At 36.6% G+C, this 17,241-nt stretch overlaps 1 long non-coding RNA gene across 2 annotated transcripts; it reads left to right on the top strand.

Annotated features, from left to right (window-relative positions):
* Window positions 1–72: 72 nt before the first annotated feature.
* LOC118970396 (uncharacterized) lies at window positions 73–9,941 on the top strand. Of its 2 annotated transcripts, XR_012124921.1 has the most exons (4): window positions 112–209; window positions 3,125–3,162; window positions 9,580–9,634; window positions 9,784–9,941. It is a non-coding gene; the product is annotated as an uncharacterized lncRNA (long non-coding RNA). The 2 variants fall into 2 exon arrangements; XR_005058316.2 differs by lacking the exon at window positions 3,125–3,162 and having other exon boundaries at window positions 73–209.
* Window positions 9,942–17,241: the final 7,300 nt, after the last annotated feature.

The raw sequence follows: 17,241 nt of genomic DNA, 5'->3' as shown, positions 1-17,241 counted from the left end.
TGATTGAAAGAATGTAGCAGAAGGGATGTTCTGGAACCTCTGAGCCTAGACCTTAGGAGACCTTGAAGAGTCCTTCTTTGTTACGTCAGAAATTAACTGCCATTTCAAGAAGTCTGACTGTCTCTGCAGGACGGGAGATTCCTAAGGGAGAGAAAGAGGCCCAGCCTGCCCCCAGCTGTTTGAGCCACCTCAGGGGAGACAATGGACATGTGAGTAAGGTCATCTTGGACTTTCCGGCAGCCTCCACATGGAGAAGGACCCAGCTGGACCCAGCCAAACCCAGCCGATCCTCAGAATCATGAGAAGTAATGAATTGTTGTCTTAAGCTGCTATCTGTGGTGGGAGTTGGTAATGCAGCAATTGATGAGGAAAACAGAATCCTACTGCATTTGGCATAGCAGATAATCTAAATTCATCCCACTGTCCTCAGTGAATCTGTTTTTATTTGTTTATTTATTTGTTTTTTGGCAACTCTTTGCTGTATTTGATACCTCTGATTAAGTCTTTTCCAAATTTTCATTTCCGTGGCCTCACTCTCTCTGAATTCTCTTCTTCTTCTTCTTTTTTTATTGATACACAATCTTATGTTGTATATAACACAGTGGTTCAGCAGTTACCTATATTATTAACTCCTCACCCCCATAGTGCAGCTACTATCTATCAACATAGAAAGATGTGACAGAATCATTGACTATATTCTCCATGCTGTATGACTATCCCCATGACCAACTTAAATTGTGATTGAGAATTTTTGTGCCTCTTTATCCCCTTCACAGTCCACACCAACCCACCCCAAACCCTCCCCCATGGTAACCATAGTCCCTTCTCAGTGTCTATGAGTTTACTGCTGTTTTGTTCCTTCTATTTTCCTGGTTTTATATTCCACAAATAGGTGAAATCGTATGGTATTTGTCTTTCTCTACCTGGTTTATTTCACTGAGCACAATACCCTCTAGATCCATCCATGTTGTTGCAAATGGCAGGATTTCATTTCTTTTAATGGCTGAATAATATTCCATTGTGTATATGTAGCACCTATTCTTTAACCATTCATCTATTGATGGATACTTTGGTTGCTTCCATATCTTGGCAACTGTAAATAATGCAGCAATAAACGTAGGGGTGTATGTATCTTTTCAAATCAGGGATTTTTTTGGGGGGTGGAATAAGTTCCTAGAAGTGGAATTATTCAGTCAAATGGTATTTCTATTTCTAGTTTTTTGAGGAACCTCCATAATGCTTTCTACAGTGTTTGTTCCAACTGACATTCCCACCAACAGTGTAGGAGGGGCTCCTATTTCTCCATATCCTCTCCAACACTTGTTATTTCTTGTCTTTTGGAAAGTTGCCATTCTGACTGGTTTGAAGTGATATCTCATTGTGGTTTTGATGTGCATTTCCGTGATGATTAGTGATGTGGAGCATCTTTTCATGTGCCTGTTGGCCATCTGTATTTCTTCTTTAGAGAAATGTCTGTTCAGGACCTCTAACCATTTTTTAATAGGGTTACTTGCTTTGGTGGTGTCCAGGCATATAAGCTCTTTATATATTTTGGATGTTAACTCCTTGATTACAGATATATTCTGCCATACCATAGGATGCCTTTTTATTCTGCTGATGGTGTCTTTTGCTGTACAGCTTTTTAGTTTGACATAGTCCCACTTGTTCACTTTTGATTAGGTTTCCCTTGCCTGAGGAGATTCTCTTCTAATCTTAACTCTCTCCATCTCCATTATCAAGCCCCTTCCTCATCTCACCATTACATGTGGATGATTCCAAGGTCTGTCTCCTTTTTGTGGTATATATTCTCTTTCATGACTCCCTCCAGGACTTATGTCTTCCTCAATCTCTATTTTCTAAGCCTCCAAAATTTCTAACTCAAACCATATCCCTTTTCTCTCTTTCAGACTCTCATCTTCAACTATGTGCTGGAATGCTGTTTAAGTATCTAAGTGTTTCAAACTTGGTCCTAAGCAAAGCTCCTGCTTCCTAAATCCTTACCCAAAAGTTGTGTGTGGGGGTTTTGTTTTTTTTTTCATATTCTCACTTAATCTAGTCACTTACTTTGTGCTCTAGCTATTCTGGGCCACACATCTGAGGTGATCTCCCTATTGCCCCCTTTTTCACAGCTGATCAGCCACTATGTGTTTACAGCTCTAACTGGAAGGTGTGTCTCAGGTCTGTCTCTTCCTTTTCTCCAAGTTAGCCTATGGCTCTCAATTTTTATTACCTGAACTAAATCAACTGTGTCCTAAATTGTTTTCTTGACTTTATTCCTTAGTTGAGCTAAACAGATTTTTCTAAAATGCAGAGATAATCATGTAACTTTCTGCCTTAAATTTTTGAATGCCTTCCTTAACTACTCCAGAGCTTTCTATCTGGTGTACTGTACAAAATAACACATGTGCACAGTAGTGTGTCTGTAGTTGTTCAGCAACCTGCTCTCCATGAGATAAAAGTGTGTGTGTATATTATGCATACATACATACATATACATATATGTGTGTGCATGTATACATATGTATATATGTTTAGTATATTTTACTGATGTAAAGAATGCACAGCATACAAATTACAAATAATAAATATAATGCTCTCATAAGTTCAATATAGACGTTTGATTTTAATTGACTACTTTTGTTGATTTTTGCTGAACTGTTGTATCTGAAGCCAAGCTATGGTTGCAGATGATAAACAGCTATTGTTCTGACATAGATGTTGATATTTTCATTGACATTAATGACTAAGATGAACAATAACAATAAATGCTTATTTTCAACCTTCACTCATTAGTTAATGACATAAGCAACTTCTTTGCTGAATCAGATAACAAATTCCTAATACTGAAGATGTACTTTCTCAATTATTTTTTTTGCTATTAATGTTATAGCTAGAGCTATGATATACTTTAAGTGTAATCGTCCTTATTAACATTTTATCCATCACTCTCTACACCCAGAAGATCAACAAAACAATAAGAAGAAACTTGATTTGCAGTGTTAGCTGATTTTTTCCTGGCATAAATACTCCCACTGTGGCCAAATCCAAGCTACCAGCATGTATTTGGAAGGAGATGCACAGTATTTAGTGCTTTAGTTAATTATTTAATATTTATACCATTCAGATACAGTAGACCTGAAAACCTCAACAACACACGTAAAGGTAAGGTGTAGTAACATAATTAAGAAATTACAGGGTTTGAATATTTACTACCTTTGTTTTTAATGCCTTTGATTGTAAGCTTATACAATGTGATATTTAAGAATGGCTACATTTACTAAGCAGCTTGTAAAGTTCTTCAAATATGAACTATTGGCTCTTTGATCAGTACTGTTAGCTGATTGCAGCCCTCACTTTGGTATGCTCAAGATGCTCACTCTCAAGGAAGTTTGCAGGGCTTGGACCTCAAAGACTGCTGGGTCCTTGGCCCTCTTCCCCACGCAGAGAACTGCTGATTTTTCTCTTCTTGGATGAAGCTCAGGTAGAATTATCCCTTGCCCCATGCAGATATAATGTCTTCCTTTATGCCCCATTCTTACTTCTTAACCTTTCTCCACCTCCTGCAATATCTATTGCATATGTTATCATTTTCCTACTATACTCATAGTCTTATGAGCCTGTAGGAAAGAACTGTGACCCATAACGGGTGTCAATTTACTGTCTGGGAATAAATGTGGGGAAGGTGAGTGGGCTGTTAGGGCTGATGGAGAACAGGAAATTAAAAGCTGCCGTCAGAATGCAGGGCCCTCCACCATCCTGGACAAACCTATTTCACTGACCTCATCTAGCAGGAAGAGGCCAAGGCGGCTCGCTTTCATCAGGGTTAGTGAGAGAGCCTTGAGGAGTGACAGAAAGCGGTCTGTCAGCACACTCCTTAGGAAAGGATCAGCCGGCTCCTTACGAAAGGACATCAAAAGATTCTCCTTCAGAGGATCTGGCAAGATACTACATTATAAACTTTGTCAGAAGTTTTAAAGTAACAGAAGTAGTAGTAGAGAACACAGACTTTACAGGAGCCATCTAGGCTTCTGATTAGCATTTCCTTCATACACGTTGCACCTAAGGATCAGTGAACAATTTTATCACCACTTCCACAAAGAAAGCACACCGCCTATTGAGCAGAGCATGTGTGACCCCCAAACTTCACTCATAATGTGCTTTGACTTTAGGGGTAGAGCAGCAGAGGCTGGATCCTGTCTATATTGCCCTTTTCCCGTTTACTGTGCAGTTAATGTTTCAACACGTTCTGTGATGGGGAACTCACTACCTTTCAAATTTCTTAGGCTGTGCTTGGCAGAACATAAAAACAAGAGAGACGGATAATAGAGGTCTGAAACTAAGCCAGTGTCTTATCACTCATGGCTGCATTACTCTCAAACTCACTGCACTGGGTTGGACAAAGGTTGGCAAAGGATGTTAACACACCAAGGTCTTATGTGTCTGCAGGGAGTCCTTGCCAACAGGGCAGAAGAATCTCCATTAAGACTAAGTTAAAAACCTGAGTGTTGCCCATACTGGTCACGTGATTAGAAAATGACCAGCTTAGGGGCATGATCAATTTTTGTTCATATAATGTAAATATTTGAAGTTGCCCCAGATTAGTAATTATAAAAATAAATACATTTGTGGAACAGCCACTGTAGTCAATGCTGATTGTCACTGATTTTGTAACATTGTTACTTTCAGTAAATGAAGAAATGTACCGACAGATTGAATATTTTCATATTGTATTGGGAACTTATAGAAAATCTTATATCTGTATTTATACATAAAATCCAGAGACTAAGGTGAATTTACTCACCCAGGATCATCTAAGTTGGAAGTGGTAGAGCTATATTCAAATGTAGGCCTATCTCCAAAGTTATGTTCTTTGCACTAGACCATGAAATAAAGATATGCTCCATGCATTAGATATCACTGGACATTAGACATAGTTCTACTATGTTAATAATAACAGTTCATAACAGTTAATAGAACAGGTCATACTATTAATAATATTATTCATAAGTTCACAGTACCATGTTTAAGTCCAGAGGTTAGTGATAGAATGTAACTCATTTCACTGCGGACTAAGATATAAACATTGGACATGTTTGATGCCAATATTCATGTCTACAGATATTCAGACATTCCCTGAAATATAGAAAATTATAGAGTTCCTCCCTTCTTGCTATACATTCTTTTACTGGCATATTGCTAGTCCTTCTTTCATTCAGCAAACACTGAAGACCAGGAAATGGGTTAAGTGCTGCTGGCACCCAGGGAACAAGACATGCAGGATTCTTTCCCCCAAAGAACTACTGTTTCCATTGAAAAAGGTGATCATAACACAAAAGTAAAAAAAATGAACACACAGCTAGGATCATTGTAGACCATGTAACTGGTTATGAAAGAAATACACTGTGTGATATGGCAGGGAGTAACTAGAGAGTGACTATTGAAAACCTAATGGTTTGTCACTGCTGTTTTCTTCAACATTAGTGTCAACAGGGAGCCTATATGAGGCTTTCCAGGAAGGGAAAAAATAGAAAACATTGGTAGATGTTTGCAGCAACCTCCCTGTACAATATGAATGATTGGAAAATGAATCATTCCTTTTGGAATTGTGCATTGACTGATGCCAATGGCATGAAAAAAGGAAGAATTTTGCAGTGGAGGAGCTTGACTTAAATGCTAGACACTTAAAACCTTAGTGTCTGTCAGCAACTTTTTGTTCTTTATAGTTAATAAATGATTTTTTGTTTAGAAAACTAACCTCCTCTGTGGAGACAGGGCTGCAGCTACAGACGTTTGGGTCAGTTGGCTCCCGGGAATCATTAGGAGAAATGGCAAGATTGAGCTGAAAGCTCAGTGCCTGAGGCCAGCTGGATCCCCCGTTACTGCGACGTGTCCTTGCACAGGTGGTAAATGTTTCCTACAATCTCTAAAATGAGTGTTGCACCATTTCCCAAATGGTCACTAGATTCTTTCCAGCTCCAGCAACTTCTGATTCTGTGTTCAGATTCAAATTACCTAACTACATATAAATATGCAGATTACCTGTCTATCATGACAGGGAGAGAATTTGTGAAGGTAAAGTAGAGGACAGAACTGTCTGTTTGGGTTATGTTATAATATTCTGGATTTGGCTCAGACCTTTTAAACACCTGACTCTAAAGTCATTTGCTTTGGATTCCATCTAACAAATTAAAATTTTCTAGTCCAGCATCTTCATTTTGAAAAGGAAACAACCACACTGAGATATGAAGGACTCAGCCATTGTTCCAGTGGCAATGGCTAAACTGATACACACAATGGCTAAACCAATACTGGAGCCCAGAATATTCCTTGCAAAAATATTCTTTATACGATTCCCAAAATAGAGAAGCAAAGTAGGAATTATACTCATGAATACTCTTTTTAGAGCTTCTCTGAATAATCTGGCCACCCAAAAGAAATGAAAACAAATGTCCAAACAAAAACTTTGTCCACTGCGGTTCATAGCAGCATTATTCATACGAATCCAAGAGTGGACACAACGCAGAAGTCCATCAAAGGACAAATGCGTGTGGTATCCAGACAAGTATTATTTGGCAATGCAAAGGAATGAAGTACTGATACAAGCTATAATATGGGTGAATTTTTGACAATACATTCGTAAATGAAAAAAATCAGTCGTAAGACACTACATATTATATGATGTGTTTATATGAGAAGTAGAAAATGTGAAAATCTATGGAGACAAAAAGGTAGATTAGCGGTTACATGGGGGCAGGGGTGGGAAAGGAAATGATATTGCATAGAGGGTTGCTTTCAGAGGGGATGAAAATGTAAAATTAGACTAATATTTGCATAATTCTGTGAATATATTAAAACTACTAAGTGTTGTACTTAAATGGGTGAATGCTTTAAAGGGTATCTGAATTCTCCCTCAGTGAAGTTGTCTGAGCATCCATCTGCATTGGCATCTCACTGCTGGAGTACCAAGAAGTTGGGCTTCCTTTTTCTACACACCAACTTAATCTTGATCAGCTATAAGAGGCTAAAAGTAATTGCATAGCTATGAATTCAAATTTCACAGAGTTTGAAGAAAACTTTGAATTCATAGTCTAATAGTGAAACACTTATGGAACCAGATTTCTTAGGTTTCAATCCTGGCTCTGTTACAAGATGTGTGATATGGGACAATATCTATTTGTTTACTTTGAGCCTCAGATTCCTCATTTTTAAATGGGGATAATAATAGTACCTAGCTCATAGGTAAACTAATAGCTATTTGTGCAGTTTTAGCTAACATGAGGTAGCTTAATTGTTGAATGATTGATAGTCATATGATATAGTTGGAATCCCTCACTTTGCAAATGTAGTACTGTTGGCATTATGCTTTAAAGAAGTTACATAAAGTCGCATAGAATCACGTAGTAAAATACAGGGAGGTATTTTGTAGCTTAGTATTCTCAACTGTATCAGATGACTTTTCTTATTTTTAAGAAATAAAATATGGATTTCGATATTGGTGGACTAAAATGTTTCTCACTGTGGAATAATTTAATCAATTTAGTCTTTATAGGTTTCTTTTTTGTGGAAGGAGCAATTGGATGCAATTGGATAAATGGTAAAGAATACAGTGTGTTTGAACTGATGATCATTTGAACTGATGGAAACTAAAAGCAAATTTTGTACTTAATTCAGTTTATATTCTACAGATTACCCCCAAAGAAAAGTTCATGAATTTTGAAGATCCATGATAAGTCACGTTCAGTTTTAAGGATATTTACTCAATTAATCATTTCCATCAATAATCTCAAGTGGGAATGATATCCAAGGAATTGTGACATATAGTTGAAATCTACATTTTTCAAATACAGTGGATTTAGAAATATAAACACACATAAAAATAAAACAATCCAGTGGTTAAATGAAATACTTCCTGCTAGTTTTTTTTGTGTGTGTGTGTGCGCTTTCCCAGGTAATGTTTAAAGTGATTCTGGAAAGTAGTCACAAAATTACGTTCACTTAATTTGCTGACCTGGAGACAGAGAACAAGAAGGTAAGAAACAAGAGGCAAGAGAAAGAAAGAAAATGACAAAAGCATAGTAATTATACTCTTCTAAGCAGTTTTGAAAAGGGTTAATGTTATTTGATCTTGATATAATTCCATCCTTCTCTCCTTAAACAGATATCCAACAAAGGTCTGTGGACCGGAATGCAAAGTTTTATATCTTAAAAGCAATTTATCTCACTAGTCCTTAAAATTCTGAAGTCATTGAGAAATATAAACTGAAAGGCTTTTTGAGCAGCATTTTTCCTATATGGAAATAAAAGGGATGAAAGCAAAATACAAACTTTGACATTTGACTGCATTTATAATCTGGACACATTTGGTAAACATTTTGATAATGTGGAGTTTAAGTTTAAACAAATGACAAAGATATGTCCAAAACTTGGGTTTCTTAACTTAAACTTTACATCTGATCTGTTATATCCCTAAACTTTTACATCATGTTGCCAAAAAAACAATATTTAATTAACTCAAGAATCAATAGTTCCAATGAGCAGAGTTCTGTAGTTTAATCACAGAACAAGGAAAAGAGAATTAAACTAAATTGATAGTTGGGGTGTGCATTTTATTTGTTCAAACTCTTTTCTTTTCTTTTTTTTTGTGCTCAACAAATTTTGAAGGATATTCTACCAGCTCTTTTTATTTTTCCAATGGGAACTTAACTAAGGCAAACAATTCCCATCAATTTTTTTCAGTTCCACCTGTAGTATTAAAATACATTCTGTGAGCATGTGGTATCAGATCTATTGTAGGTGCAGGAATTTAGAAAAACAGGGTCATTGCTGTCTAAAAGCCCTATTCAGTGGGAAATACACACACAGAATACATAACGGATTTAAGCTGTCTGTCACAAATGCCATAGCAAAGGTATCTGGAAAGCACTATGAAAATATCTGGGACAGAAAGATAATGATCACTTTAGGGAATGGTCAGACTTCTCAGGAGATAGCAGTTAGGCTGGTTTTCAACAGGGGCTGGCAGGGCCGGACAAGTAACTATGGGGGATTAAGAAAGACTCAAAAGTTGCAACAAGAAGTAATAATTGAAAGCAGGGCCCATTCTCAGAACAAAAAGTAAATTGGATTGGGCTCTTTCACCTTCTACCATTCAGTTTTTCCCATCCTTTTAAATGTCATAATCCGGCAGCTGGGAAGCAGCCATCCCCCGTTTTGCTGCACCAGTGTCTGCACTCATGCTTCTGAGCGAGGGATTGTCTAGGGCTTGCATGAAACCAAAGCTCTTGGCAGTAGGCCCACTTTTTAGGATGACAATAAGAACCTGTCCTTTTTGCTCTCAGTTGCTCTGTTCAGAGTTTGGGCACTAGATTGTTCACCTCTGAAGAACAGCTTGAAGATGTGGCTCATACGCTCTGGGGGGTGTAGCAAATGATCTCACAACTCATATGGTCTTATAAACCTGTTCTGCAGGCTTCCACATCTCAGCTGTCAGAATCAATGCCTTTGAAAACATAAATCAGTTCTAGAATGTTTATTTCTTTTAAAATCTGCCAAGAATAGTGGTATCTTTCTCCATTCTAGGGGAGAAACAGTGCAATGAAGATATTCATCACACAGCTTGAATGAAAGATGACTGGTAGGTTAATTCATTTCCTTTCACTAAGAAATTTGGACTTTGTTGCTATCTGGAACATGATTTACATAAATCAATGCACCATTGATTTAACTACAAAGTTACTTTAAAATAACTTCTCATTCTTTACATTGTCGATTCAACATTTTTAGGAAAAGAAGTAAACTATACATTTGGTCATTTGTGAAGACTGTACAAAAGGAAAGAAGAGCACAGGCAACGTTAAACAAAAAAACCCAACAACTTCACAAGTTCTCTTTCACTCTGTGACTGTTTTCAAAACATTCCTTTCAGTCAAATAAAATGACAAGCATAATTTTAAATATTTGTTGATGTGTAGATTATGTTAAATTTGGGATAAGTGCATACATGTATCATGCATTCACAGACATCTCTGGACCGGTGAGTACTTCCTCTTCTGAGCTCTACAAAATACAGAATTCATTGCTTTGTTGTGGTCAATTTTCATATTTTTACTATGTTAGGAGGCCTCCCAGAGCCTTTATGAGTGGTAGGCACTTATAAATGTTGATTCTCTGCTGTCAGTACAATAACACAGAGGCCTTACAATGATAGATGAACTTTGAAGAAGTCATTATGAGCCTATTTCATTGTCTTTTATGCAAACATCATTTATTGAGAAAATTATCAGTGCATTATCTTTGATGATAAGTCTGTTTTATCCTCAGTTTCTTTCTGTTCCCCCCCAAAAATCTGGATACACTGCTTTTGTGGAGCTTCCTAATATTGATAGTAAAATCCATTCCATCTTCCCACATACAAGCAATATTGGTCCATGTGATTTTTTAAAAGTCTTAGACACTTTCAAGTTCATACTACAGCTTCATCAATTGTCCTCCAAAAGCCTATTGAGTGTATCTTTAGCCACACCGACTTTACAATTTATATCCTGGTTAGTTTTGATGGAAATCACCCCTGGCATGGGGCATTCCTGGTTTGAGCTCTGAAAGTTCCAAATCTCAAGAAATTCTCTGTCCTGGGCAATGGTATACAATTGGTGATTAGATAGTCTTATCACTTCTGTAACTAATTTAAAAGGATGTGTCTCTTAAAGATAAGATATCTTAAAACATTATTATCAGCATACCTAAAAATCCTGTACATCACATAGCCCATCAGAGTTCCCTTTGTCTAATCGTCGTAAATGTTTTTAACAATCTGTTTTCAAATTAGGAGCCACATAACATGCGTTAAGTTGGGAGTGGTTGACATGTCTCTTACAGTTTTGTTTTAAATCTATAGAGTCTTTTTGTGATAAAACCAGGAATGTACTAGAGTAGTATGTAATCAGTAATTTCAGTTCTTCTATCCCTGAAGAAATGTGAAAGTACCAGATCCATTAATTTAATGAGGTTACATTAATTACTTGGAGAACATGGCCAGCTCTGGAAGCAAAAGTCCAAAGGTGGAAATAGCAAACTGATGGCACATAGGTTTAATTGAGAGTGCTGACTTAGATCTGTTGGCTGTGAGACCCAAGATAAAATGCCATGAATTTCTTTATGAACTTATCTGGAGTTCGGGAGAAACAAAACTTTGATTAATTAATAATATCAAGAGTAGGACTGGGGGAAGGGAGTGAAGGTACACTTGCCAGGTGTTTGCTGAAACTTTTCCCAAACCAGTTCTTCCCAAGCTCTGTCTGCATCATTTAAATCAGTTTCCTAAGATCACCAGCATATGCTAAATGGATTGAACAATAAGAAAGAAACCATTCTGGGAGTTTTATTCATCTTGATGTATAAATTTAACTTGAAAAAAATTAGAAAATCTATATGTCAAATATTATTGCTTGATGCCTTTTAAAACATTAAATGGAAATTATTTGGTACATATTAGTAATATTCTATAGGCAACATAAAGATGAGAAAATTCATACAGAAAAAGTATTCATGCCACTATCAGAGTACATCTTGAAAAAATTAAGTACATTGCATTAGGGAATCACAAAACTAACCGACAGGATTCCTGATCTTTGGGCTATATTTCATGTGAATGTCAAAAAATCTCCCAAACTAGGTATCTTGAAAATTACCAGTCAGAAGTGTCAGACCTCAGGAAAGCTGTGGACTGGCCAGTTTTTCAAGATCCAAAGTAACTCCACCCACTGTTTCCTCAGAACCAATCTCCATTCTTTTAATACACATCAGGTTCATTTTCTGTCCCTTTACCCTGTGTATCTTCTAGGCTTACATTCCCCCCTGCCAAACCAATTAACTCCTTTTCTATGAACGTCTTCTTGGCCCATGTTTGCACATGGATTCTGTCTACTCCTGTCCACTGCTATTTGTTGGTCTTTTTGCTCTTTCACTTTCTGTGGCCACTATTAAGCAAATGACCTCTAACTATTTATTTACAGTTCAGATTGCCAAGAAAAAGGAAGGCTGTAATTCTTACAAAGGTTTTTCCAGGCAATTGATTGATTCCTCATGAGTTACAAGCCAATTATAATGTTATCATGTGTAACCAGAGGGATGGCATCTTGACATGGGGGCAAAGGACAGTAAATGTCATATCAAGTTACACAAAAGGGAATTCTCGGGGTTGATGCAATGTACGTTTCTTTTTCAGAATACTGAATTCTATTACATAACATGAATAGGTCTGTAGTGGGTAAAACGTAGATAAAAAACATATACATTTTAAGTATGAATACGTAACAAGTAAGCACAGTTTGCTAGACCTTGGTAGAGTTCATAGGTTATGTTCAATGAAGGCAAGTACTTAGTAGCATATTAGAAGAGAGTGGACAGTATTCCATTGTGTGAATATGTCACAATTTCTTTTTCCAGTTGCCTGTTGATGGACATCGGATTGTTCCATGTCTTGGCTGTTGGGCATAATGCTGCAGTAAACATGGGGGTGCGTGCATCCCTTTAGGTTAATGTTTTGTTTTCTTTGGATAAATGGCCTGGAAGGAAAAGAAAGGAAAATATTGGAAAGAGGAAGTACAAAGAGATACAAGGTAGAAGCATAGACTGGACACAGGGGGTGGGTGCGCCATATGAATATTGTTGTACCTTATGTTAACACACACAAGAAAACATCCCTCAAAGAAGAGGCAAGAGTTAAAAATGACCCAGCCAGGCAGTCAGCCAGCCTCTCTCGTTGGCCACCCTGTGACTACTGCGGTACATGAATCAAATGCCTTAGGTGCAGAGCTAGAGACTATCTATGTGACCAACCATGCTCCTACTAGCTGATCTACTCAGAACCAATATCAAAGGTCCAAAGAGCCAATGATGAACACCAACACTGAACCACCATTTGGACACTATTTTTGGGGGAAACCAATTTGTTATTTGGTACCATGTTGACTGTATTTGACCTCTTCCATTCTGGAAAGGCCTGTGATTTGTTCTCAAAAGAATAGATCAATATTGAGTTGGTTCCCCTTTCCTCCACATAAGGTCCAGCCGGCAGGGCTATTCGTTTTGTGGAGTGATGGACTCACTGCCAGGGGATGTCATATTATATTGCATCAGAACAGGTGACCGTCCTGATAGCAAAGAAGGTATTTGCTTACTTGGAGCACACACTATCAGATGTGTTATAATCTTGTAAGAAGATTCAGCTAAAATGTTTTTGTGAATAGCTGAAGGTGCAATGTAGGCTTTCATCAGAATGTATAGGTCCAGGGGGCTGCAGCTTTTCCTCCCTAAACACAAAGATGTTTCAAGGAAATACTGAGGGGGCTCTTTAGAACCTTCCCTAAGTCATGTCAGCTGGGAGACAGGAACAACAGCCAATGTCAGAAATTCTAGCCAGACCCATCCCCCCAGTCTTTCTTACAGAACAAAAGCCTAATTTGCAGAAAAAGCAAGAACAACTGTTGCCTTACCACACTGGAAACCCATTCCAACTAGAAAAGAAAAAAAAGATCTACCTGGGGCAGGACAAGAATACTTGCTAGGTCCAGCCCTAATTGACAGGGACAATTTTGAAGGCCATGCTCCACAAGTTCATAGAGGTGCTGAGGCTAAGGCTTAATCAGAACGTTAGAGAATGCCTCTCCTCCCCTACTTCCCACCACTAAGGTAATGCACACTGAGTCAAAATAATAGTAGAATACAGCTGGGAATACTGCAAGACACAGATTCTTCTAGGGGTGCAGACATTGAGAAGTACTCCCTGGGAAACTAGCCCACTCCTAAATGCAAGCCATCACTAAAAGAGCATGAGGGCTCTGGGTGCTGAACCATAGCAAGAACCCAACTTCAAACCCAACCCAACATTTGACGTGATTGACAAGAACCCCCACCCTAGAGTCAGGAGAAGGAAAGGTATGGTCATCTCAAAGCATAAGATAAATATTTGTCAGAATATACTGTGCTGTGCAACATGTGTGGCTTCCAATTAAAAATTACAAGGTATTTGAAAAGTCAAGAACAAACCCAGTCTGAAGATGTAGAAAGTCTGATATCAATTATCAGAACTATGATCAGAGAGGACTCAGCTGCTGAGAACTGACAGGGAATTTAAAAATAGCTATGAATAACACATAAAGGCTCTAATTGAAAAGTCAGACAGCATGCAAGAGCAGATGGGTTTTAGCATAGAGCTAGAAACTATAGGAAAGAATCAAATTAAATGGAAATACTAGAAATCAAGAACACAGTAACAGAGATGATGAAGTTTGCTATATACTTCCTTTCTCAGATCTCTGAAAATAAAAGTCAGTTATTTCACTCCTTACTTTACACTTTTACTGATAGAAATACTTGGCCTGATTTGACCTATCAAGTGTTTAAGACTTACCTGTATTTGTTTTTTGATTGCTTGAGTTATCCAGTGAATAAAAACAAGCAAATCCAAAAGAAAGTTATTTTACTGACTCAGCTATGTTTTACTATGTGTGTGTGTGTGTATGTGTAAATGTATCTTTTAAACCGATTTCATCAAATTTAATCAAAACAACTGAATTAATTTCTGCATAAAGCCACTACTTTTCAATGGATGTGTTCAAGTATAAAGATGGGAACGGGCTTTGTCTGAAACTAAGAATGCTATTTATCTAGAAATTTCTGCATATCAGATAAGTATGCAACCTTTCAGGCAGCAACAATTTTCTGTTTCAGCTCAGACTAAACTTCCCAGGGAATTCCATTAAATTGAATTGTTCTGTGGGAACACAACACTCTGTGATATAAAACAGCCTCCAACAATTTACTAAATTGCTTTTTCATTAGGCTGTATTTTTAAAAGACTAAATGGTGAGTTTAAGCATTTCTCTCAGCATAATACACATAAGACAAGATCAAGAAAATCTTGAATGACAATGCAAGTAGTGTTCTGTTGAATAGTGCTATTAAAGAAATAATAATTATACAAATTCTACCTACAGGTACTCTTGTTAATAATACTATTTATTATTTGTTGAGAGCTGACAGTGAGCAGATACAGCCCCTGCCCTAGGGGCTTGTAATATAATCTAGACAGCCGATGAAATCTGAATAAACCATGCCAGTTAGTGTGAGACCGTGGCTTCTATCCATCTATAAACTACTCTTCTTTTCTCTTTGTTTTTCCTCCTTTATTCTTGTAAGAGGCTGTACATAAAGTGAATATATTACTGTAATCTTTTTTCAGATTTCTCAATGGTATGTTACATTAAACAAGCCATGTTAATCATAATATATAAAGTCCTTTAATATTTAAATAGAGATCAGCAAAAGACTGTGACAGCTTTTCACAGAGTATTTGAGGTAAAGTCCATAAATATTTGTAATGTAATAAAAATATTTTAAGTATTAAAATGATCTTTTCTCCTTTTCAGAGAAGGGGGGCTGTTTTCATTGATATACAAAAAGAAAAGAAAGAAGGTCTGTTAATTACACACTATTTGTTCAGTTATTGGATGTCACTTCAATTTGTATGAACACTTCAAATTGTAATTTTTTCCCTTTAAAAATTCTTCGGAAGATTGTTTTGCCTAACAGTTTTTCTGTATTTGAGCCCTTACAAAATGGATTTTTTTTTCCTAAAGCAAGGTTTCCTTAAGACATTTTTTAAAAAAGCATCTGAAGTAATCTCAAATATATATGTGTATGTATTTATATGTTTATTTAAGCATGTAAATATAGAATTACACATTGAACATTTGGAAATCAAGAGTTTAATGTGATATAAATTAACTGTTTAGAGCAACAGAAATACATTGTTCCTTCACAGAAGTGAACACCACCATTTTTCACAAAGCATTTTAAACCAAAAGTCAAGATCTAGCACATATATGTACTCTTCTGAGATGGAAACCAGTTTATAATCTCCCTTGTGTTTTTAAAAGAGTTTATTTATTCTGATATAAAATTTGAAAGGCTTTTCAGAAACAGGAAGACATAAGTTTCTGGTTCTAATTTAAATAGTCATATGATATGTGACCTTAATGTAGTAAGAGGTATTCTGGCCAGAGTATTTTCTTCTATGGATCAAGTGTATTTTTGTTAAATTGTAAAAATTTAAAACAAATGTCTCCCAGGTTGAAAAAAACCTCAAGGGCATCATCAGTCATAAGTTTAAAACACATGCCCAAATAATTAACAGCTAAATCATAGTATGAAAAAAAAGCGTTTCCTGGACAATTTGTGGTTTTTAATATTTAAAGTCTTCTCTTAGAGGGTGATTGTTTTAGAATGGCTGCTTTTCTCTGCACTGTCACTCAATAAACATTAATGAGTCAATTCTATAGAAGTAGAAATAAAACAGAGAAGCATTGAACACTTCAAATTGTATTTTTTTCCTTTAAAAATTCTTTAGTAGATTTTTTTTAAAGTATGGAGAACTAAATGATACAATAGAAAACATTAAGAAGTCTGTCACTCTCTGGGAACTTTCTCTATTACATATGCTCCCATTCCTTGTTCCCTGTCCTTTGATGTATTTCAACAGTTGGTTGTATACTCTGCTTTTTCCTTCTGCATAATCACACAAATACATACACTCCCTCTATATCAGAGGAAATACTGTGCAGGAATTATTTTTTATAGTATATACATAGTATATAGTATATACATTTTTCCATATCAGTGGGAAAAGGTCAATACTTTTTAAAAATAATTGGAAATTTTCATAAGGTGTGCTGTAAATTAATCAGTCTTTTTTCCTAGCCATGAGTACAGAGGCTTTCCGGGAGTTTAGTGCGGCTATAAACAGTGGTCCTATAAACATCCTTGTATAATACCCTTTGGTGCCTGGGCTTCTCCTACTCCATGATAGGTTTCTTCCAGTGGGATTATTGGAACAACAGAATGTTTTGAATTTTGCTCAAGATGGCCAGTTCCATTTCCAAAACAGGGCTTAGCACACACCCATAAGCAACGGTAAGACAGTTTCCACCTCTCACACACTATCTGAACTGACTTTTGCCACTCTTTTTATTTTAGAGGGTTGAAAAAAAAAGTCAGAATAAGATATTTTTGTAATAATCTGCATTACTGTCCCTACGAGTGAAGTTGAGCAACTTTTCATATGATTATTTTTCATTTGCCTTTTCTTCTTCTTTCAATGACTTTTTCTATCCTTTTCCTGTTTTTCTTTCTGATTGCTGGTTTTCTTTTACAATTAATATATAGGAATTCTTTTTATATTAG

Source organism: Manis javanica, chromosome 14, assembly GCF_040802235.1.
Source record: "Manis javanica isolate MJ-LG chromosome 14, MJ_LKY, whole genome shotgun sequence".
NCBI lineage: Eukaryota > Metazoa > Chordata > Mammalia > Pholidota > Manidae > Manis > Manis javanica.
This window is presented reverse-complemented; position numbering and strand designations above follow the sequence as displayed.